Source organism: Leiobunum rupestre, chromosome 1 (assembly GCF_980474605.1).
Source record: "Leiobunum rupestre chromosome 1, qqLeiRupe1.1.hap1, whole genome shotgun sequence".
NCBI classification, from domain to species: Eukaryota; Metazoa; Arthropoda; class Arachnida; order Opiliones; family Sclerosomatidae; genus Leiobunum; species Leiobunum rupestre.
Window position 1 is genome coordinate 81238063 of NC_143384.1, and position 20476 is coordinate 81258538.

The 20476-nt window shown below is 43.7% G+C and overlaps 44 non-coding genes across 44 annotated transcripts; all 44 read right to left on the reverse strand.

Moving 5' to 3' along the window:
• Window positions 1-120: 120 nt before the first annotated feature.
• TRNAI-AAU (transfer RNA isoleucine (anticodon AAU)) lies at window positions 121-194 on the reverse strand. Its single transcript has one exon. It is a non-coding gene; the product is annotated as a tRNA-Ile (tRNA).
• Window positions 195-267: 73 nt separating this feature from the next.
• TRNAI-AAU (transfer RNA isoleucine (anticodon AAU)) lies at window positions 268-341 on the reverse strand. The gene has a single exon. It is a non-coding gene; the product is annotated as a tRNA-Ile (tRNA).
• Window positions 342-414: 73 nt separating this feature from the next.
• Window positions 415-488, reverse strand: TRNAI-AAU (transfer RNA isoleucine (anticodon AAU)). The gene has a single exon. It is a non-coding gene; the product is annotated as a tRNA-Ile (tRNA).
• A 220-nt stretch (window positions 489-708) lies between these two features.
• Window positions 709-782, reverse strand: TRNAI-AAU (transfer RNA isoleucine (anticodon AAU)). Its single transcript has one exon. It is a non-coding gene; the product is annotated as a tRNA-Ile (tRNA).
• A 220-nt stretch (window positions 783-1002) lies between these two features.
• Window positions 1003-1075, reverse strand: TRNAI-AAU (transfer RNA isoleucine (anticodon AAU)). Its single transcript has one exon. It is a non-coding gene; the product is annotated as a tRNA-Ile (tRNA).
• An 814-nt stretch (window positions 1076-1889) lies between these two features.
• Window positions 1890-1962, reverse strand: TRNAI-GAU (transfer RNA isoleucine (anticodon GAU)). Its single transcript has one exon. It is a non-coding gene; the product is annotated as a tRNA-Ile (tRNA).
• Window positions 1963-3808: 1846 nt separating this feature from the next.
• TRNAN-GUU (transfer RNA asparagine (anticodon GUU)) lies at window positions 3809-3881 on the reverse strand. The gene has a single exon. It is a non-coding gene; the product is annotated as a tRNA-Asn (tRNA).
• Window positions 3882-5536: 1655 nt separating this feature from the next.
• TRNAN-GUU (transfer RNA asparagine (anticodon GUU)) lies at window positions 5537-5609 on the reverse strand. Its single transcript has one exon. It is a non-coding gene; the product is annotated as a tRNA-Asn (tRNA).
• A 119-nt stretch (window positions 5610-5728) lies between these two features.
• Window positions 5729-5801, reverse strand: TRNAN-GUU (transfer RNA asparagine (anticodon GUU)). The gene has a single exon. It is a non-coding gene; the product is annotated as a tRNA-Asn (tRNA).
• Window positions 5802-5920: 119 nt separating this feature from the next.
• On the reverse strand, window positions 5921-5993 carry TRNAN-GUU (transfer RNA asparagine (anticodon GUU)). Its single transcript has one exon. It is a non-coding gene; the product is annotated as a tRNA-Asn (tRNA).
• A 311-nt stretch (window positions 5994-6304) lies between these two features.
• TRNAN-GUU (transfer RNA asparagine (anticodon GUU)) lies at window positions 6305-6377 on the reverse strand. Its single transcript has one exon. It is a non-coding gene; the product is annotated as a tRNA-Asn (tRNA).
• Window positions 6378-7262: 885 nt separating this feature from the next.
• TRNAN-GUU (transfer RNA asparagine (anticodon GUU)) lies at window positions 7263-7335 on the reverse strand. The gene has a single exon. It is a non-coding gene; the product is annotated as a tRNA-Asn (tRNA).
• A 119-nt stretch (window positions 7336-7454) lies between these two features.
• Window positions 7455-7527, reverse strand: TRNAN-GUU (transfer RNA asparagine (anticodon GUU)). Its single transcript has one exon. It is a non-coding gene; the product is annotated as a tRNA-Asn (tRNA).
• A 310-nt stretch (window positions 7528-7837) lies between these two features.
• Window positions 7838-7910, reverse strand: TRNAN-GUU (transfer RNA asparagine (anticodon GUU)). Its single transcript has one exon. It is a non-coding gene; the product is annotated as a tRNA-Asn (tRNA).
• Window positions 7911-8029: 119 nt separating this feature from the next.
• TRNAN-GUU (transfer RNA asparagine (anticodon GUU)) lies at window positions 8030-8102 on the reverse strand. The gene has a single exon. It is a non-coding gene; the product is annotated as a tRNA-Asn (tRNA).
• Window positions 8103-8221: 119 nt separating this feature from the next.
• TRNAN-GUU (transfer RNA asparagine (anticodon GUU)) lies at window positions 8222-8294 on the reverse strand. Its single transcript has one exon. It is a non-coding gene; the product is annotated as a tRNA-Asn (tRNA).
• Window positions 8295-8413: 119 nt separating this feature from the next.
• TRNAN-GUU (transfer RNA asparagine (anticodon GUU)) lies at window positions 8414-8486 on the reverse strand. Its single transcript has one exon. It is a non-coding gene; the product is annotated as a tRNA-Asn (tRNA).
• A 311-nt stretch (window positions 8487-8797) lies between these two features.
• TRNAN-GUU (transfer RNA asparagine (anticodon GUU)) lies at window positions 8798-8870 on the reverse strand. The gene has a single exon. It is a non-coding gene; the product is annotated as a tRNA-Asn (tRNA).
• A 311-nt stretch (window positions 8871-9181) lies between these two features.
• On the reverse strand, window positions 9182-9254 carry TRNAN-GUU (transfer RNA asparagine (anticodon GUU)). Its single transcript has one exon. It is a non-coding gene; the product is annotated as a tRNA-Asn (tRNA).
• Window positions 9255-9948: 694 nt separating this feature from the next.
• On the reverse strand, window positions 9949-10021 carry TRNAN-GUU (transfer RNA asparagine (anticodon GUU)). Its single transcript has one exon. It is a non-coding gene; the product is annotated as a tRNA-Asn (tRNA).
• A 119-nt stretch (window positions 10022-10140) lies between these two features.
• TRNAN-GUU (transfer RNA asparagine (anticodon GUU)) lies at window positions 10141-10213 on the reverse strand. Its single transcript has one exon. It is a non-coding gene; the product is annotated as a tRNA-Asn (tRNA).
• A 310-nt stretch (window positions 10214-10523) lies between these two features.
• Window positions 10524-10596, reverse strand: TRNAN-GUU (transfer RNA asparagine (anticodon GUU)). Its single transcript has one exon. It is a non-coding gene; the product is annotated as a tRNA-Asn (tRNA).
• Window positions 10597-10715: 119 nt separating this feature from the next.
• TRNAN-GUU (transfer RNA asparagine (anticodon GUU)) lies at window positions 10716-10788 on the reverse strand. The gene has a single exon. It is a non-coding gene; the product is annotated as a tRNA-Asn (tRNA).
• A 119-nt stretch (window positions 10789-10907) lies between these two features.
• TRNAN-GUU (transfer RNA asparagine (anticodon GUU)) lies at window positions 10908-10980 on the reverse strand. The gene has a single exon. It is a non-coding gene; the product is annotated as a tRNA-Asn (tRNA).
• A 5089-nt stretch (window positions 10981-16069) lies between these two features.
• On the reverse strand, window positions 16070-16143 carry TRNAI-AAU (transfer RNA isoleucine (anticodon AAU)). The gene has a single exon. It is a non-coding gene; the product is annotated as a tRNA-Ile (tRNA).
• A 73-nt stretch (window positions 16144-16216) lies between these two features.
• Window positions 16217-16290, reverse strand: TRNAI-AAU (transfer RNA isoleucine (anticodon AAU)). Its single transcript has one exon. It is a non-coding gene; the product is annotated as a tRNA-Ile (tRNA).
• Window positions 16291-16363: 73 nt separating this feature from the next.
• Window positions 16364-16438, reverse strand: TRNAI-AAU (transfer RNA isoleucine (anticodon AAU)). Its single transcript has one exon. It is a non-coding gene; the product is annotated as a tRNA-Ile (tRNA).
• A 73-nt stretch (window positions 16439-16511) lies between these two features.
• On the reverse strand, window positions 16512-16585 carry TRNAI-GAU (transfer RNA isoleucine (anticodon GAU)). The gene has a single exon. It is a non-coding gene; the product is annotated as a tRNA-Ile (tRNA).
• Window positions 16586-16658: 73 nt separating this feature from the next.
• On the reverse strand, window positions 16659-16732 carry TRNAI-AAU (transfer RNA isoleucine (anticodon AAU)). Its single transcript has one exon. It is a non-coding gene; the product is annotated as a tRNA-Ile (tRNA).
• Window positions 16733-16805: 73 nt separating this feature from the next.
• TRNAI-AAU (transfer RNA isoleucine (anticodon AAU)) lies at window positions 16806-16879 on the reverse strand. The gene has a single exon. It is a non-coding gene; the product is annotated as a tRNA-Ile (tRNA).
• A 220-nt stretch (window positions 16880-17099) lies between these two features.
• On the reverse strand, window positions 17100-17173 carry TRNAI-AAU (transfer RNA isoleucine (anticodon AAU)). Its single transcript has one exon. It is a non-coding gene; the product is annotated as a tRNA-Ile (tRNA).
• A 220-nt stretch (window positions 17174-17393) lies between these two features.
• Window positions 17394-17467, reverse strand: TRNAI-AAU (transfer RNA isoleucine (anticodon AAU)). Its single transcript has one exon. It is a non-coding gene; the product is annotated as a tRNA-Ile (tRNA).
• A 73-nt stretch (window positions 17468-17540) lies between these two features.
• Window positions 17541-17618, reverse strand: TRNAI-AAU (transfer RNA isoleucine (anticodon AAU)). Its single transcript has one exon. It is a non-coding gene; the product is annotated as a tRNA-Ile (tRNA).
• Window positions 17619-17985: 367 nt separating this feature from the next.
• On the reverse strand, window positions 17986-18059 carry TRNAI-AAU (transfer RNA isoleucine (anticodon AAU)). The gene has a single exon. It is a non-coding gene; the product is annotated as a tRNA-Ile (tRNA).
• Window positions 18060-18278: 219 nt separating this feature from the next.
• TRNAI-AAU (transfer RNA isoleucine (anticodon AAU)) lies at window positions 18279-18352 on the reverse strand. The gene has a single exon. It is a non-coding gene; the product is annotated as a tRNA-Ile (tRNA).
• A 73-nt stretch (window positions 18353-18425) lies between these two features.
• Window positions 18426-18499, reverse strand: TRNAI-AAU (transfer RNA isoleucine (anticodon AAU)). The gene has a single exon. It is a non-coding gene; the product is annotated as a tRNA-Ile (tRNA).
• A 73-nt stretch (window positions 18500-18572) lies between these two features.
• On the reverse strand, window positions 18573-18646 carry TRNAI-AAU (transfer RNA isoleucine (anticodon AAU)). Its single transcript has one exon. It is a non-coding gene; the product is annotated as a tRNA-Ile (tRNA).
• A 73-nt stretch (window positions 18647-18719) lies between these two features.
• Window positions 18720-18793, reverse strand: TRNAI-AAU (transfer RNA isoleucine (anticodon AAU)). The gene has a single exon. It is a non-coding gene; the product is annotated as a tRNA-Ile (tRNA).
• Window positions 18794-19013: 220 nt separating this feature from the next.
• On the reverse strand, window positions 19014-19087 carry TRNAI-GAU (transfer RNA isoleucine (anticodon GAU)). Its single transcript has one exon. It is a non-coding gene; the product is annotated as a tRNA-Ile (tRNA).
• A 72-nt stretch (window positions 19088-19159) lies between these two features.
• Window positions 19160-19233, reverse strand: TRNAI-AAU (transfer RNA isoleucine (anticodon AAU)). The gene has a single exon. It is a non-coding gene; the product is annotated as a tRNA-Ile (tRNA).
• A 73-nt stretch (window positions 19234-19306) lies between these two features.
• Window positions 19307-19380, reverse strand: TRNAI-AAU (transfer RNA isoleucine (anticodon AAU)). The gene has a single exon. It is a non-coding gene; the product is annotated as a tRNA-Ile (tRNA).
• A 220-nt stretch (window positions 19381-19600) lies between these two features.
• Window positions 19601-19674, reverse strand: TRNAI-AAU (transfer RNA isoleucine (anticodon AAU)). Its single transcript has one exon. It is a non-coding gene; the product is annotated as a tRNA-Ile (tRNA).
• Window positions 19675-19894: 220 nt separating this feature from the next.
• Window positions 19895-19968, reverse strand: TRNAI-AAU (transfer RNA isoleucine (anticodon AAU)). Its single transcript has one exon. It is a non-coding gene; the product is annotated as a tRNA-Ile (tRNA).
• A 367-nt stretch (window positions 19969-20335) lies between these two features.
• On the reverse strand, window positions 20336-20409 carry TRNAI-AAU (transfer RNA isoleucine (anticodon AAU)). The gene has a single exon. It is a non-coding gene; the product is annotated as a tRNA-Ile (tRNA).
• Between the last annotated feature and the right edge of the window lie 67 nt (window positions 20410-20476).

Sequence of the window (20476 nt, forward strand, 5' to 3'; positions counted from 1 at the left end):
CCTTCGCGTTATTAGCACGACGCTCTAACCAACTGAGCTAATTAGCCATTCCGATGAATTTCGATGAAATTTTTAGCGCATTTTTAAAAATAGTCTTTCAAAACCAATTCTTCTTCTCTTTGGCCCATGGGGGGATCAAACCCACGACCTTCGCGTTATTAGCACGACGCTCTAACCAACTGAGCTAATGGGCCATTCCGATGAATTTCGATGACATCTTTCCCGCATTTTTAAAAATAGTCTTTCAAAACCAATTCTTCTTCTCTTTGGCCCATGGGGGGATCGAACCCACGACCTTCGCGTTATTAGCACGACGCTCTAACCAACTGAGCTAAAGGGCCATTCCGATGTATTTCGATGAAATCTTTCCCGCATTTTTAAAAATAGTCTTTCAAAACCAATTCTTCTTCTCTTTGGCCCATGGGGGGATCGAACCCACGACCTTCGCGTTATTAGCACGACGCTCTAACCAACTGAGCTAATGGGCCATTCCGATGAATTTCGATGAAATCTTTCCCGCATTTTTAAAAACAGTCTTTCAAAACCAATTCTTCTTCTCTTTGGCCCATGGGGGGATCGAACCCACGACCTTCGCGTTATTAGCACGACGCTCTAACCAACTGAGCTAATTAGCCATTCCGATGAATTTCGATGAAATTTTTAGCGCATTTTTAAAAATAGTCTTTCAAAACCAATTCTTCTTCTCTTTGGCCCATGGGGGGATCAAACCCACGACCTTCGCGTTATTAGCACGACGCTCTAACCAACTGAGCTAATGGGCCATTCCGATAAATTTCGATGAAATCTTTCCCGCATTTTTAAAAATAGTCTTTCAAAACCAATTCTTCTTCTCTTTGGCCCATGGGGGAAACGAACCCACGACCTTTGCGTTATTAGCACGACGCTCTAACCAACTGAGCTAATGGGCCTTTCCAATGAATTCCGATGAAATCTTTCCCACCTTTTTGAAAATAATAGTTAAAAAGCAATTCTTCTTCTCTTTGGCCCATGGGGGATCGAACCCACGACCTTCGCGTTATTAGCACGACGCTCTAACCAACTGAGCTAATGGGCCTTACCAATGAATTTCTATGAAATCTTTCCCACCTTTTTAAAATTAGTCGTTTTGAAAACAAATTCTTCTTCTCTTTCGCTCATGGGGGATCGAACCCACGATTTTCACGTTATTAGAACGACGGTCTTACCAACTGAGCTAATGGGCCTTTCCAATGAATTTCGATGATATCTTTCCCACCTTTTGAAAAATAGTCGTTTAAAACCAATTCTTCTTCTCTTTGGCTCATGGGGGATCGAACACACGATCTTCGCGTTATTAGCACGACACTCTAACCAACTGCGCTAATGGGCCTTTCCAATGAATTTCAATGAAATTTATCATGAAACGTACTATTCGACGATTAATCCCTCTTTTTAATACGTTGGCCCTTCCATTTCTTAAAGAGTTAATAATAATACGCAATGAACGAAAGTAAAACAATAAGCGTCGCCACCGAATGGATTCGAACCATCATCCTTGCGGTTAACAGCCGAACGCGCTTACCATTGCGCCACGGAGGCTCCAATTTATCGTGAAACGTACTATTCGACGATTAATCCCTCTTTTTAATACGTTGGCCCTTCCATTTCTTAAAGAGTTAATAATAATACGCAATGAACGAAAGTAAAACCATAAGCGTCGCCACCGGATGGACTCGAACCATCAACCTTTCGGTTAACAGCCAAACGCGCTAACCATTGCGCCACGTTGGCTCCAATTTATCATGAAACGTACTATTTGACGATTAATCCCTCTTTTTAATACGTTGGCCCTTCCATTTCTTAAAGAGTTAATAATAATACGCAATGAACGAAAGTAAAACAATAAGCATCGCCACCGGATGGATTCGAACCATCAACCTTGCGGTTATCAGCCGAACGCGCTTACCATTGCGCCACGGACGCTCCAATTTATCATGAAACGTACTATTCGACGATTAATCCCTCTTTTTAATACGTTGGCCCTTCCATTTCTTAAAGAGTTAATAATAATACGCAATGAACGAAAGTAAAACAATAAGCGTCGCCACCGGATGGACTCGAACTATCAACCTTTCGGTTAACAGCCGAACGCGCAAACCATTGCGCCACGGAGGCTCCAATTTATCATGAAACGTGATATTCGACGATTTATCCCTCTTTTTAATACGTTGGCCCTTCCATTCTTAAAGAGTTAATAATAATACGCAATGAACGAAAGTAAAACAATAAGCGTCGCCACCGGGTGGACTCGAACCATCAACCTTTCGGTTAACAGCCGAACGAGCTAACCATTGCGCCACGGACGCTCCAATTTATCATGAAACGTACTATTCGACGATTAATCCCTCTTTTTAATACGTTAGCCCTTCCATTTCTTAAAGAGTTAATAATAATACGCAATGAACGAAAGTAAAACAATAAACATCGCCACCGGATGGACTCGAAACATCAACCTTTCGGTTAACAGCCGAACGCGCTAACCATTGCGCCACGGAGGCTCCAATTTATCATGAAACGTACTATTCGACGATTAATCCCCCTTTTTAATACGTTGGCCCTTCCATTTCTAAAAGAGTTAATAATAATAAGCAATGAACGAAAGTAAAACAATAAGCGTCGCCACCAGATCGACTCGAACCATCAACCTTTCGGTTAACAGCCGAACGCGCTAACCATTGAGCCACGGAGGCTCCAATTTATCATGAAACGTACTATTCGACGATTAATCCCTCTTTTTAATAAGTTGGCCCTTCCATTTCTTAAAGAGTTAATAATAATACGCAATGAACGAAAGTAAAACAATAAGCATCGCCACCGGATGGACTCGAAACATCAACCTTTCGGTTAACAGCCGAACGCGCTAACCATTGCGCCACGGAGACTCCAATTTATCATGAAACGTACTATTCGACGATTAATCCCCCTTTTTAATACCTTGGGCCTTCCATTTCTAAAAGAGTTAATAATAATAAGCAATGAACGAAAGTAAAACAATAAGCGTCGCCACCAGATGGACTCGAACCATCAACCTTTCGGTTAACAGCCGAACGCGCTAACCATTGAGCCACGGAGGCTCCAATTTATCATGAAACGTACTATTCGACGATTAATCCCTCTTTTTAATAAGTTGGCCCTTCCATTTCTTAAAGAGTTAATAATAATACGCAATGAACGAAAGTAAAATAATAAGCGTCGCCACCGGATGGACTCGAACCATCAACCTTGCGGTTAACAGCCGAACGCGCTAACCATTGCGCCACGGATTCTCCAATTTATCATGAAACGTACTATTCGACGATTAATCCCTCTTTTTAATACGTTGGCCCTTCCATTTCTTAAAGAATTAATAATAATACGCAATGAACGAAAGTAAAACAATAAGCGTCGCCACCGGATGGACTCGAACCATCAACCTTTCGGTTAACAGCCGAACGCGCTAATCATTGCGCCACGGAGGCTCCGGTTCACGCGGAAACGTAATATTTGACGATTTATCCCTGTTGTTCCTACGTTGGCACTTCCATTTCTTAAAGGGTTAATAATAATACGCAATGAACGAAAGTAAAACAATAAGCATCGCCACCGGATGGACTCGAACCATCAACCTTTCGGTTAACAGCCAAACGCGCTAACCATTGCGCCACGGAGGCTCCAGTTCACGCGGAAACGTAATATTTTACGATTTATCCATGTTGTTCCTACGTTGGCACTTTCATTTCTTAAAGTGTTAATAATAATACGCAATGAACGAAAGTAAAACAATAAGCATCGCCACCGGATGGACTCGAACCATCAACCTTTCGGTTAACAGCCGAACGCGCTAACCATTGCGCCACGGAGGCTCCAATTTATTATGAAACGTACTATTCGACGATTAATCCCTCTTTTTAATACGTTGGCCCTTCCATTTCTTAAAGAGTTAATAATAATACGCAATGAACGAAAGTAAAACAATAAGCGTCGCCACCGGATGGACTCGAACCATCAACCTTTCGGTTAACAGCCGAACGCGCAAACCATTGCGCCACGGAGGCTCCAATTTATCACGAAACGTACTATTCGACGATTAATCCCTCTTTTTAATACGTTGGCCTTTCCATTTCTTAAAGAGTTAATAATAATACGCAATGAACGAAAGTAAAACAATAAGCGTCGCCACCGGATGGATTCGAACCATCAACCTTGCGGTTAACAGCCGAACGCGCTTACCATTGCGCCACGGAGGCTCCAATTTATCATGAAACGTACTATTTGACGATTAATCCCTCTTTTTAATACGTTTTCCCTTCCATTTCTTAAAGAGTTAATAATAATACGCAATGAACGAAAGTAAAACAATAAGCGTCGCCACCGGATGGACTCGAACCATCAACCTTTCGGTTAACAGCCGAACGCGCAAACCATTGCGCCACGGAGGCTCCAATTTATCATGAAACGTACTATTTGTCGATTAATCCCTCTTTTTAATACGTTGGCCCTTCCATTTCTTAAAGAGTTAATAATAATACGCAATGAACGAAAGTAAAACAATAAGCGTCGCCACCGGATGGATTCGAACCATCAACCTTGCGGTTAACAGCCGAACGCGCTTACCATTGCGCCACGGACGCTCCAATTTATCGTGAAACGTACTATTCGACCATTAATCCCTCTTTTTAATACGTTGGCCCTTCCATTTCTTAAAGAGTTAATAATAATACGCAATGAACGAAAGTAAAACAATAAGCGTCGCCACCGGATGGATTCGAACCATCAAACTTGCGGTTAACAGCCGAACGCGCTTACCATTGCACCACGGAGGCTCCAATTTATCGTGAAACGTACTATTCGACGATTAATCCTTCTTTTTAATACGTTAGCCCTTCCATTTCTTAAAGAGTTAATAATAATACGCAATGAACGAAAGTAAAACAATAAGCATCGCCACCGGATGGACTCGAACCATCAACCTTTCGGTTAACAGCCAAACGCGCTTACCATTGCGCCACGTAGGCTCCAATTTATCATGAAACGTACTATTTGACGATTAATCCCTCTTTTTAATACGTTGGCCCTTCCATTTCTTAAAGAGTTAATAATAATACGCAATGAACGAAAGTAAAACAATAAGCGTCGCCACCGGATGGACTCGAACCATCAACCTTTCGGTTAACAGCCGAACGCGCAAACCATTGCGCCACGGAGGCTCCAATTTAACATGAAACGTACTATTTGACGATTAATTCCTCTTTTTAATACGTTGGCCCTTCCATTTCTTAAAGAGTTAATAATAATACGCAATGAACGAAAGTAAAACAATAAGCGTCGCCACCGGATGGATTCGAACCATCAACCTTGCGGTTAACAGCCGAACGCGCTTACCATTGCGCCACGGAGGCTCCAATTTATCGTGAAACGTACTATTCGACGATTAATCCCTCTTTTTAATACGTTGGCCCTTCCATTTCTTAAAGAGTTAATAATAATACGCAATGAACGAAAGTAAAACCATAAGCGTCGCCACCGGATGGACTCGAACCATCGACCTTTCGGTTAACAGCCGAACGCGCTAACCATTGCGCCACGGAGGCTCCGTTTCACGCGGAAACGTAATATTTGACGATTTATCCCCGTTGTTCCTACGTTGGCACTTCCATTTCTTAAAGAGTTAATAATAATACGCAATGAACGAAAGTAAAACAATAAGCGTCGCCACCGGATGGACTCGAACCATCAACCTTTCGGATAACAGCCGAACGCGCTTACCATTGCGCCACGGAGGCTCCAATTTATCGTGAAACGTACTATTCGACGATTAATCCCTCTTTTTAATACGTTGGCCCTTCCATTTCTTAAAGAGTTAATAATAATACGCAATGAACGAAAGTAAAACAATAAGCGTCGCCACCGGATGGATTTGAACCATCAACCTTTCGGTTAACAGCCGAACGCGCTAACCATTGCGCCACGGAGGCTCTGGTTCACGCGGAAACGTAATATTTGACGATTTATCCCTGTTGTTCCTACGTTGGCACTTCCATTTCTTAAAGAGTTAATAATAATACGGAATGAACGAAAGTAAAACAATAAGCGTCGCCAACGGATGGACTTGAACCATCAACCTTTCGGTTAACAGCCGAACGCGCTAACCATTGCGCCACGGAGGCTCCAATTTATCATGAAACGTACTATTCGACGATTAATTCCCCTTTTTAATACGTTGGCCCTTCCATTTCTTAAAGAGTAAATAATAATACGCAATGAACGAAAGTAAAACAATAAGCATCGCCACCGGATGGACTCGAACCATCAACCTTTCGGTTAACAGCCGAACGCGCTAACCATTGCGCCACGGAGGCTCCAATTTATCATGAAACGTACTATTCGACGATTAATCCCTCTTTTTAATACGTTGGCCCTTCCATTTCTTAAAGAGTTAATAATAATACGCAATGAACGAAAGTAAAACCATAAGCATCGCCACCGGATGTACTCGAACCATCAACCTTTCGGTTAACAGCCGAACAAGCTAACCATTGCGCCACGGAGGCTCCAATTTTTCATGAAACGTACTATTCGACGATTAATCCCCCTTTTTAATACGTTGGCCCTACCATTTCTTAAAGAGTTAATAATAATACGCAATGAACGAAGAAAAACAATAAGCGTCGCCACCGGATGGACTCGAACCTTCAACCTTTCGGTTAACAGCCGAACGCGCTAACCATTGCGCAACGGAGGCTCCAATTTATCATGAAACGTACTATTCGACGATTAATCCCCCTTTTTAATACGTTGGCCCTTCCATTTCTTAAAGAGTTAATTATAATACGCAATGAACGAAAGTAAAACAATAAGCGTCGCCACCGGATGGACTCGAACCATCAACCTTTCGATTAACAGCCGAACGCGCTAACCATTGCGCCACGGAGGCTCCAATTTATCATGAAACGTACTATTCGACGATTAATTTCCCTTTTTAATACGTTGGCCCTACCATTTCTTAAAGAGTTAATAATAATACGCAATGAACGAAGAAAAACAATAAACGTCGCCACCGGATGGACTCGAACCTTCAACCTTTCGGTTAACAGCCGAACGCGCTAACCATTGCGCCACGGAGGCTCCAATTTATCATGAAACGTACTATTCGACGATTAATCCCCCTTTTTAATACGTTGGCCCTTCCATTTCTTAAAGAGTTAATAATAATACGCAATGAACGAAAGTAAAACAATAAGCGTCGCCACCGGATGGACTCGAACCATCAACCTTTCGGTTAACAGCCGAACGCGCTAACCATTGCGCCACGGAGGCTCCGGTTCAGGCGGAAACATAATATTTGACGATTTATCCCGGTTGTTCCTACGTTGGCACTTCCTTTTCTTAAAGGGTTAATAATAATACGGAATGAACGAAAGTAAAACATTAAGCGTCGCCACCGGATGGACTCGAACCATCAACCTTTCGGTTAACAGCCGAACGCGCTAACCATTGCGCCACGGAGGCTCCAATTTATCATGAAACGTACTATTCGACGATTAATCCCCCTTTTTAATACTTTGGCCCTACCATTTCTTAAAGAGTTAATAATAATACGCAATGAACGAAGAAAAACAATAAGCGTCGCCACCGGATGGACTTGAACCTTCAACCTTTCGGTTAACAGCCGAACGCGCTAACCATTGCGCCACGGAGGCTCCAATTTATCATGAAACGTACTATTCGACGATTAATCCCCCTTTTTAATACGTTGGCCCTTCCATTTCTTAAAGAGTTAATAATAATACGCAATGAACGAAAGTAAAACAATAAGCGTCGCCACCGGATGGACTCGAACCATCAACCTTTCGGTTAACAGCCGAACGCGCTAACCATTGCGCCACGGAGGCTCCGGTTCACGCGGAAACGTAATATTTGACGATTTATACCTGTTGTTCCTACGTTTGCACTTCCTTTTCTTAAAGGGTTAATAATAATACGGAATGAACGAAAGTAAAACAATAAGCGTCGCCACCGGATGGACTCGAACCATCAACCTTTCGGTTAACAGCCGAACGCGCTAACCATTGCGCCACGGAGGCTCCGGTTCACGCGGAAACGTAATATTTGACGATTTATCCCTGTTGTTCCTACGTTGGCACTTCCATTTCTTAAAGGGTTAATAATAATACGCAATGAACGAAAGTAAAACAATAAGCATCGCCACCGGATGGACTCGAACCATCAACCTTTCGGTTAACAGCCGAACGCGCTAACCATTGCGCCACGGAGGCTCCAATTTATCATGAAACGTACTATTCGACGATTAAACTCCCTTTTTAATACGTTGGCACTTCCATTTCTTAAAGGGTTAATAATAATACGGAATGAACGAAAGTAAAACAATAAGCGTCGCCACCGGATGGATTCGAACCATCAACCTTTCGGTTAACAGCCGAACGCGCTAACCATTGCGCCACGGAGGCTCCGGTTCACGCGGAAACGTAATATTTGACGATTTATCCCTGTTGTTCCTACGTTGGCACTTCCTTTTCTTAAAGGGTTAATAATAATACGGAATGAACGAAAGTAAAACAATAAGCGTCGCCACCGGATGGACTTGAACCATCATTCTTGCGGTTAACAGCCGAACGCGCTAACCATTGCGCCACGGAGGCTCCAAATTATCATGAAACGTACTATTCGACGATTAATCCCTCTTTTTAATACGTTGGCCCTTCCATTTCTTAAAGAGTTAATAATAATACGCAATGAACGAAAGTAAAACAATAAGCGTCGCCACCGGATGGACTCGAACCATCAACCTTTCGGTTAACAGCCGAACGCGCTAACCATTGCGCCACGGAGGCTCCGGTTCACGCGGAAACGTAATATTTGACGATTTATCCCTGTTGTTCCTACGTTGGCACTTCCATTTCTTAAAGAGTTAATAATAATACGGAATGAACGAAAGTAAAACAATAAGCGTCGCCAACGGATGGACTTGAACCATCAACCTTTCGGTTAACAGCCGAACGCGCTAACCATTGCGCCACGGAGGCTCCAATTTATCATGAAACGTACTATTCGACGATTAATTCCCCTTTTTAATACGTTGGCCCTTCCATTTCTTAAAGAGTAAATAATAATACGCAATGAACGAAAGTAAAACAATAAGCATCGCCACCGGATGGACTCGAACCATCAACCTTTCGGTTAACAGCCGAACGCGCTAACCATTGCGCCACGGAGGCTCCAATTTATCATGAAACGTACTATTCGACGATTAATCCCTCTTTTTAATACGTTGGCCCTTCCATTTCTTAAAGAGTTAATAATAATACGCAATGAACGAAAGTAAAACCATAAGCATCGCCACCGGATGGACTCGAACCATCAACCTTTCGGTTAACAGCCGAACAAGCTAACCATTGCGCCACGGAGGCTCCAATTTTTCATGAAACGTACTATTCGACGATTAATCCCCCTTTTTAATACGTTGGCCCTACCATTTCTTAAAGAGTTAATAATAATACGCAATGAACGAAAGTAAAACAATAAGCGTCGCCACCGGATGGACTCGAACCATCAACGTTTCGATTAACAGCCGAACGCGCTAACCATTGCGCCACGGAGGCTCCAATTTATCATGAAACGTACTATTCGACGATTAATTTCCCTTTTTAATACGTTGGCCCTACCATTTCTTAAAGAGTTAATAATAATACGCAATGAACGAAGAAAAACAATAAACGTCGCCACCGGATGGACTCGAACCTTCAACCTTTCGGTTAACAGCCGAACGCGCTAACCATTGCGCCACGGAGGCTCCAATTTATCATGAAACGTACTATTCGACGATTAATCCCCCTTTTTAATACGTTGGCCCTTCCATTTCTTAAAGAGTTAATAATAATACGCAATGAACGAAAGTAAAACAATAAGCGTCGCCACCGGATGGACTCGAACCATCAACCTTTCGGTTAACAGCCGAACGCGCTAACCATTGCGCCACGGAGGCTCCGGTTCAGGCGGAAACATAATATTTGACGATTTATCCCTGTTGTTCCTACGTTGGCACTTCCTTTTCTTAAAGGGTTAATAATAATACGGAATGAACGAAAGTAAAACATTAAGCGTCGCCACCGGATGGACTCGAACCATCAACCTTTCGGTTAACAGCCGAACGCGCTAACCATTGCGCCACGGAGGCTCCAATTTATCATGAAACGTACTATTCGACGATTAATCCCCCTTTTTAATACGTTGGCCCTACCATTTCTTAAAGAGTTAATAATAATACGCAATGAACGAAGAAAAACAATAAGCGTCGCCACCGGATGGACTCGAACCTTCAACCTTTCGGTTAACAGCCGAACGCGCTAACCATTGCGCCACGGAGGCTCCAATTTATCATGAAACGTACTATTCGACGATTAATCCCCCTTTTTAATACGTTGGCCCTTCCATTTCTTAAAGAGTTAATAATAATACGCAATGAACGAAAGTAAAACAATAAGCGTCGCCACCGGATGGACTCGAACCATCAACCTTTCGGTTAACAGCCGAACGCGCTAACCATTGCGCCACGGAGGCTCCGGTTCACGCGGAAACGTAATATTTGACGATTTATCCCTGTTGTTCCTACGTTTGCACTTCCTTTTCTTAAAGGGTTAATAATAATACGGAATGAACGAAAGTAAAACAATAAGCGTCGCCACCGGATGGACTCGAACCATCAACCTTTCGGTTAACAGCCGAACGCGCTAACCATTGCGCCACGGAGGCTCCGGTTCACGCGGAAACGTAATATTTGACGATTTATCCCTGTTGTTCCTACGTTGGCACTTCCATTTCTTAAAGGGTTAATAATAATACGCAATGAACGAAAGTAAAACAATAAGCATCGCCACCGGATGGACTCGAACCATCAACCTTTCGGTTAACAGCCGAACGCGCTAACCATTGCGCCACGGAGGCTCCAATTTATCATGAAACGTACTATTCGACGATTAATCTCCCTTTTTAATACGTTGGCACTTCCATTTCTTAAAGGGTTAATAATAATACGGAATGAACGAAAGTAAAACAATAAGCGTCGCCACCGGATGGACTCGAACCATCAACCTTTCGGTTAACAGCCGAACGCGTTTTTTTTTTTTTGTTTTTTATAAAATCTTTATTCACATGTCTAAAACAATACAATACAAATATAACAATTTTATGTGATCATAGCGGGTAAGAAAATAAAAGAGGAAATGTCTCTATTGTTAAAAAATAAATAATTTCGACATTGATAATGATAAATATTGCAATTACCGAAAAACTATATTAAATAACGTCAGACGGAATATCCATATTTAGTTTTCTTTGCTTATTCCGAAATTCTCTTTTTAATATTGCGCGGACTTTTTTTGGAAATATGACATCCTGAAATACGGTTTCATTAAAGGAACATTGACAACGATACATCCAAATTTCTCGTTTAAAAATTGCACTTAATAAATTTACAATTTTCCAAAAAATAACAGGTTTTTTTAAATCAGTAGTTATCTCGCCAAAAATTATAAAAGAGTTTCGAGTTTTTGTAGGACCACCGAATAAGTCCCGGGAAAGGGCCAAGACGGCACAGAACAACCAAGTCCACCATTGCGACACCACGGGACACTCCACGAAAAGATGTTCTACAGTTTCGGAGCCGGTTTGACAAAAGGGACATCGAGAGTCCGGGACCACGAGACCGTGCACTAAACGTGACTTTACTGGAAATCCCTGATGGATCAGTCGAAGATTCATGGCAGAAAGGGAAGGGCCCAAAAAGTTGGAACGGACGAATTTCCAACGAACACGGCATAGAGGGCCACCGAAAAAGCGACGCCAACGCTCCTCGCCGCTGGACTCAGTAGATAAACCGGTCGCGAAAGTATCGTAAATAAACTTGACCGAAAGAGCGAATTTGATCGTTTCACCATTGTCATTTACAACCGATAACCCGAAATTAGGCGCGACAGGAAAACGACGCGGTTTCTTCACACTCCGCGCAATCTTGGTTGCCCAGGCAGGAGGAATAGCAGCGATAAGTTCTTTATAGAGGTCCATCGTTTTGGACTGCGACATTCTGATTATCGAATCCTCGGCAGCACGACGCGAGTCAATAGTTAATCGGAAGACTTGAATGCCAAGTTGCAAATCGCCCCCATAGTGGTCAAGGATCGCTGAATAAAGGTCCCAATAGTAATCCGAAGTAGCGTCTTCAAACAGAGTAAGGATTTCGCGAACGCGAAACGCTTTGACTTTTGTCGGGATATCCACGAGGCCGAAACCCCCAAAAAACGTTGGCCGAACGAGAGTGTCATACGCGACAAGGTGAGGACCGGTTCCCCAAATAAATGATAAAATGGCGGCTTGAAATTGGCTGAGCCAAAACCGAGAAATGTCGACGGCTTTTAAGATATGCCAAAGCGTAGACGCAGCCAAAACGTTAACAACTAAGACTTTCCCAATGATAGATAGAGGACGACCCTTCCAAGAACGCAAGACGCGACAAAACTTTCTGTACCACTCTTCCCACTGAAGTTGAGGTAAATTGGCATAGTCATAGTCAATCCAAATGCCGAGAATCTTCAAAGGCGCACTTGAGATAGTTATACCACGCGAGACGAGAAGATCCCGACCGTGATAAAGACCAAGCCATTTCGCTTGACACTTCGCTGGGTTTAATTTAGCACCCGAAGCCTGACCAAAATCCGAAAGAATTTCGCATATCGGAGGGATAGCAGTCTCAGATGTAGATACGATAGTAGTGTCATCCATATGTTGAAAGAGTTTCGGCAAATGCGAATGAGCAGAGAGACGGAGTGCCGGTATTGTGTCGTGGCGATTCACCGCGCTAAACAATGGTTCCGAAGCTAATATATACAGCAATGGGCTGAGAGGGCAACCTTGACGAACCGAGCGACCCAACGAGAACAGAGGAGTTAAATGACCGTTGATTTTGACACAGGCCTTGGAACCCGCGATAAAAGCTTGAATCCACCGGCAGAAGAAAGGGCCAAACCCCATCGAGGCTAATAATGCGAATAAAAACGGCCAAGACACCCGATCGAAAGCTTTCAAGAGGTCCAACTGTACGAGAATACCACCTTCCCCACGAATCCGCAGAAGCTCCGTTACATCCGACAAAGTCCTTGTAGTGAGAGAAATGTCCCGACCGCGAACCGCTCCCGTCTGAGTCGGTGACGTAATATTTGGTAACAGTCGAGCGAGCCGAAGCGCGAAAACCTTGGATAAAATTTTATAGTCCGTGTTTAACAATGTAATAGGACGCCAATTTTTTAAAAGCGACAAGTCACCAGCTTTCGGCACAAGAACTATGAGACCAACTTTCATACTGGGAGGAATGTGCCCATGGTCGCGGATAGTTTGAACCATACCGAGATATTCGTTTTTGATAAGAGGGAGAAAAAAGCGCCAAAACTCCACCGTTAAACCGTCAAGACCCGGACTCTTATTGTTCTTCATAGAACCCAAGGCGTGTTCGATTTCCCCCCAAGCAACCGGTTGCTCAAGGGCAGAGCTATCAACGGCATCAACACGGTTACGGACTAGGTCAGTAAAACGGCGACACTGTTCCTCGCAGATAGGCTCGTTGGTATAAAGGGCATTGTAAAACTCGAATATTTCGTTACGGATAAGAACCCCGTCACGTAACACCTCACCAGAGCTAGAAACCAAACGACCAATTGACTTAATGCCCTGGCGGTGGGTCTCCAAACGCAAAAAATAACGCGTAGGTCTCTCTCCCAATTCTTGAAAATCTGCCTTCGCGCGAAGAACCTGGCCCCGAATTACCCCAGCATCGAAATCCGCAAGCAACTGCTTCGCTACTAACAATTCCGACAGGCAGCTCGGATCATTGGCGAAATCCGCTCTATCAGAGCAGACCGCGAATTCCGTAACTTCTGAGCGCGAACTTTACCATAGAAGATAGCGTAGTCCTTGATAGTGACTTTAAGGTTCTCGTACCAGCTAAATATGTTCTCGCGGTACTCTATAGTGTCGCGACTCCGATTAACAATACGCTGGATGCCGTTGCGAAAGCGATCCTCTTCCAGTAAAGTAGAATTAAATGCCCAAACCCCAGGCCCGCGTTGAACACCACTAGGATCAAAAACAAGAGACACGGCTTTATGATCGGAAAAAGAGATGGGCGAAATGAGACATCGTGAACAATTATGGCCATCCGTAGGGCGGGTAAATATATAATCAATACGTGACAGTACAAAGTTCCCGTACACGAAACCCGAACGCGTGTAATCAAAGTGATCTTGGTGACACGCCCGCCAGGGATCATGAAGATCCAGTCCCACCGACCACAATTTAAGTGACGAAGGCTGACAAACAGGGCGGGCCTTCGAAGCAGGGCGGCGATCGAGATTATAGCTTAAAAAATCGTTAAAATCGCCCGCAATAATCGGACGAGGTAAAATAGAGCACCATAATTTCGCAGTAGACAAAAAAGCTGTTCGCGCCGATGCGTCATTCGGCGCGTAGATATTCGCAAAATCCAAAGGTAAATCGTCAACGAGCGCGGAGACAAAAAAAAAACGCCCGCAACCACTACGAAAAACCCGCGAAGGAATAATGTCAAGGCCGGCCCGGAAACATGTCGCTACGCCGCAAAAAGTGGTAACTGGATCAATATCCCAAAAAACACGCCCACGAAAAATGTCCCGAAAAACTCCTACGTGCTCATTCGTCCAATGGGTCTCCTGTAGGAAAACCACGTCGTACGCGCCTATAAAAACAAGAAGTTCCCTCATCTTGTCAAGGTTCCGAAGACCTTTGACGTTAACTGTTACGATTCTTAGCGGCATGATGCGAGTTGGGGATGGGGGTAACAACACTGGGAAGGGACTTCGATGCGGGAGTGTCCGAAGAATTAGTCTTCGGATCCTTGGAAACTACATTCGACTTCTTAGGTGGAGGTTGTCGTTTTTCAGCGTCCGACGCACTAGTAAAAGGCAGGACTCGTTTACCCGAGTCCTTCACGCTAAGAGCTACTTCATTTTTCTCCACGTCGTCACCACCCTTGGCGGCACCGGTATCATTAGGCATATGTACATCCTGAACATTATGATCGTTAGAGCGATAATTACCGAGAATTCCGGAACTGGCTTCATCGTCAGTCTCCCTCGACTCAATGATCGTAGACCGAGTGGGGCAGACCCGAGCCATATGGCCCGGCTTCTTACATCGAAAACAAATAAAAGATGGGCATTCCTTGTAGAGGTGGCTAGATGAAAGACACCCATTACAAACTTTACTCTGGGAGTTATGACGAACTCTGTAAAAAGTCTCCCGACCAAGAACGTCCTTTATTTTTAAGCCGTACGGTAAGGAACTAACGCATTCGGCAAGACGAACCTTGACCGACCGGAGACCAAAATAAACACCTTCGTCATTTTTACGCCAAAGTATTTCCCCTTTAATCTCGCATAATAAGCTCTCCAATTTTTCTTTAACAGCCTCATCACTCAGAAATTCTGGTAAGCCAAAGATATTAACAATGACTGTCTTCCTCGCAATCCCAGACACATCAAAACGCTTGTCTCCCACCTGAAGATCAGCATCCAGACAAAGATCGGCGTCATCCTGGCGAAAGAAGGTGACGTAATAGCCACCGTCCGTAGCAACAACCGACGAAACCGAATGAGGCCCGTAATCCAAAATACATGCCGTCAATATTTCCTGCTTCGAAACTTCTTTAACTTCACACTCCACAAAAACGGAGCGCTTTAAAATATCCATCCTGGATTTCAGAAGAAAACCCAGGAAGGCACGAAAAACGAAAAATAAACTGCGCGAATTAGTAAATTTTAGAAAAAGAACCGAAACTAAGGCTTAGCGAGAAGACGAGGAGAGCAAAGAAAAACGAACCGCACTCTCCAAAAAACCAAACGCCCACGACGCTCTAACCAACTGAGCTAATGGGCCATTCCGATGAATTTCGATGAAATCTTTCCCGCATTTTTAAAAATAGTCTCTCAAAACCAATTCTTCTTCTCTATGGCCCATGGGGGGATCGAACCCATGACCTTCGCGTTATTAGCACGACGCTCTAACCAACTGAGCTAATGGGCCATTCCGATGAATTTCGATGAAATCTTTCCCGCATTTTTAAAAATAGTCTTTCAAAACCAATTCTTCTTCTCTTTGGCCCATGGGGGGATCGAACCCACGACCTTCGCGTTATTAGCACGACGCTCTAACCAACTGAGCTAATGGGCCATTCCGATGAACTTCGATGAAATCTTTCCCGCATTTTTAAAAATAGTCTTTCAAAACCAATTCTTCTTCTCTTTGGCCCATGGGGGGGTTCGAACCCACGACCTTCGCGTTATTAGCACGACGCTCTAACCAACTGAGCTAATGGGCCATTCCGAAGAATGTCGATGAAATCTTTCCCGCATTTTTAAAAATAGTCTTTCAAAACCAATTCTTCTTCTCTTTGGCCCATGGGGGGATCGAAACCACGACCTTCGCGTTATCAGCACGACGCTCTCACCAACTGAGCTAATGGGCCATTCCGATGAATTTCGATGAAATCTTTCCCGCATTTTTAAAAATAGTCTCTCAAAACCAATTCTTCTTCTCTATGGCCCATGGGGGCATCGAACCCACGACCTTCGCGTTATTAGCACGACGCTCTAACCAACTGAGCTAATGGGCCATTCCGATGAATTTCGATGAAATCTTTCCCGCATTTTTAAAAATAGTCTTTCAAAACCAATTCTTCTTCTCTTTGGCCCATGGGGGAATCGAACCCACGACCTTCGCGTTATTAGCACGACGCTCTAACCAACTGAGCTAATGGGCCATTCCGAAGAATGTCGATGAAATCTTTCAAGCATTTTTAAAAATAGTCTTTCAAAACCAATTCTTCTTCTCTTTGGCCCATGGGGGGATCGAACCCACGCCCTTCGCGTTATTAGAACGACGCTCTAACCAACTGAGCGAATGGGCCATTCCGATGTATTTCGATAAAATCTTTCCCGCATTTTTAAAAATAATCTTTCAAAATCAATTCTTCTTCTCTTTGGCCCATGGGGGGATCGAACCCACGACCTTCGCGTTATTAGCACGACGCTCTAACCAACTGAGCTAATGGGCCATTCCGATGAATTTCGATGAAATCTTTCCCGCATTTTTAAAAATAGTCTTTCAAAACCAATTCTTCTTCTCTTTGGCCCATGGGGTGATCGAACCCACGACCTTCGCGTTATTAGCACGACGCTCTAACCAACTGAGCTAATGGGCCATTCCGATGAATTTCGATGAAATCTTTCCCGCATTTTTAAAAACAGTCTTTCAAAACCAATTCTTCTTCTCTTTGGCCCATGGGGGGATCGAACCCACGACCTTCGCGTTATTAGCACGACGCTCTAACCAACTGAGCTAATGGGCCATTCCGATGCATTTCGATGAAATCTTTCCCACATTTTTAAAAATAGTCTTTCAAAACCAATTCTTCTTCTCTTTGGCCCATGGGGGGGGGGATCGAACCCACGACCTTCGCGTTATTAGCACGACGCTCTAACCAACTGAGCTAATGGGCCATTCCGAAGAATGTCGATGAAATCTTTCAAGCATTTTTAAAAATAGTCTTTCAAAACCAATTCTTCTTCTCTTTGGCCCATGGGGGGATCGAACCCACGACCTTCGCGTTATTAGAACGACGCTCTAACCAACTGAGCGAATGGGCCATTCCGATGAATTTCGATAAAATCTTTCCCGCATTTTTAAAAATAATCTTTCAAAATCAATTTTTCTTCTCTTTGGCCCATGGGGGGATCGAACGCACGACATTCGCGTTATTAGCACGACGCTCTAACCAACTGAGCTAATGGGCCATTCCGATGAATTTCGATGAAATCTTTCCCGCATTTTTAAAAATAGTCTTTCAAAACCAATTCTTCTTCTCTTTGGCCCATGGGGTGATCGAACCCACGACCTTCGCGTTATTAGCGCGACGCTCTAACCAACTGAGCTAATGGGCCATTCCGATGAATTTCGATGAAATCTTTCCCGCATTTTTAAAAACAGTCTTTCAAAACCAATTCTTCTTCTCTTTGGCCCATGGGGGGATCGAACCCACGACCTTCGCGTTATTACACCACGCTCTAACCAACTGAGCTAATGGGCCATTCCGATGAATTTCGATGAAATCTTTCCCACATTTTTAAAAATAGTCTTTCAAAACCCATTCTTCTTCTCTTTGGCCCATGGGGGGATCGAACCCACGACCTTCGCGTTATTAGCACGACGCTCTAACCAACTGAGCTAATGGGCCATTCCGATGTATTTCGATGAAATCTTTCCCGCATTTTTAAAAATAGTCTTTCAAAACCAATTCTTCTTCTCTTTGGCCCATGGGGGGATCGAACCCACGACCTTCGCGTTATTAGCACGACGCTCTAACCAACTGAGCTAATGGGCCATTCCGATGAATTTCGATGAAATCTTTCCCGCATTTTTAAAATTAGTCTTTCAAAACCAATTCTTCTTCTCTTGGGCCCATGGGGGGATCGAACCCACGACCTTCGCGTTATTAGCACGACGCTCTAACCAACTGAGCTAATGGGCCATTCCGATGAATTTCGATGAAATCTTTCCCGCATTTTTAAAAATAGTCTTTCAAAACCAATTCTTCTTCTCTTTGGCCCATGGGGGGATCGAACCCACGACCTTCGCGTTATTAGCACGACGCTCTAACCAACTGAGCTAATGGGCCATTCCGATGAATTTCGATGAAATCTTTCCCGCATTTTTAAAAATAGTCTTTCAAAACCAATTCTTCTTCTCTTTGGCCCAAGGGGGGATCGAACCCACGACCTTCGCGTTATTAGCACGACGCTCTAACCAACTGAGCGAATGGGCCATTCCGATGAATTTCGATGAAATCTTTCCCGCATTTTTAAAAATAGTCTTTCAAAACCAATTCTTCTTCTCTTTGGCCCATGGGGGGATCGAAACCACGACCTTCGCGTTATCAGCACGACGCTCTCACCAACTGAGCTAATGGGCCATTCCGATGAATTTCGATGAAATCTTTCCCGCATTTTTAAAAATAGTCTCTCAAACCAATTCTTCTTCTCTATGGCCCATGGGGGCATCGAACCCACGACCTTCGCGTTATTAGCACGACGCTCTAACCAACTGAGCTAATGGGCCATTCCGATGAATTTCGATGAAATCTTTCCCGCATTTTTAAAAATAGTCTTTCAAAACCAATTCTTCTTCTCTTTGGCCCATGGGGGAATCGAACCCACGACCTTCGCGTTATTAGCACGACGCTCTAACCAACTGAGCTAATGGGCCATTCCGAAGAATGTCGATGAAATCTTTCAAGCATTTTTAAAAATAGTCTTTCAAAACCAATTCTTCTTCTCTTTGGCCCATGGGGGGATCGAACCCACGACCTTCGCGTTATTAGAACGACGCTCTAACCAACTGAGCGAATGGGCCATTCCGATGAATTTCGATAAAATCTTTCCCGCATTTTTAAAAATAATCTTTCAAAATCAATTCTTCTTCTCTTTGGCCCATGGGGGGATCGAACCCACGACCTTCGCGTTATTAGCACGACGCTCTAACCAACTGAGCTAATGGGCCATTCCGATGAATTTCGATGAAATCTTTCCCGCATTTTTAAAAATAGTCTTTCAAAACCAATTCTTCTTCTCTTTGGCCCATGGGGTGATCGAACCCACGACCTTCGCGTTATTAGCACGACGCTCTAACCAACTGAGCTAATGGGCCATTTCGATGAATTTCGATGAAATCTTTACCGCATTTTTAAAAATAGTCTTTCAAAACCAATTCTTCTTCTCTTTGGCCCATGGGGGGATCGAACCCACGACCTTCGCGTTATTAGCACGACGCTCTAACCAACTGAGCTAATGGGCCATTCCGATGAATTTCGATGAAATCTTTCCCGCATTTTTAAAAATAGTCTTTCAAAACCAATTCTTCTTCTCTTTGGCCCATGGGGTGATCGAACCCACGACCTTCGCGTTATTAGCACGACGCTCTAACCAACTGAGCTAATGGGCCATTCCGATAAATTTCGATGAAATCTTTCCCGCATTTTTAAAAATAGTCTTTCAAAACCAATTCTTCTTCTCTTTGGCCCATGGGGGGATCGAACCCACGACCTTCGCGTTATTAGCACGACGCTCTAACCAACTGAGCTAATTAGCCATTCCGATGAATCTCGATGAAATTTTTAGCGCATTTTTAAAAATAGTCTTTCAAAACCCATTCTTCTTCTCTTTGGCCCATGGGGGGATCGAACCCACGACCTTCGCGTTATTAGCACGACGCTCTAACCAACTGAGCTAATGGGCCATTCCGATGTATTTCGATGAAATCTTTCCCGCATTTTTAAAAATAGTCTTTCAAAACCAATTCTTCT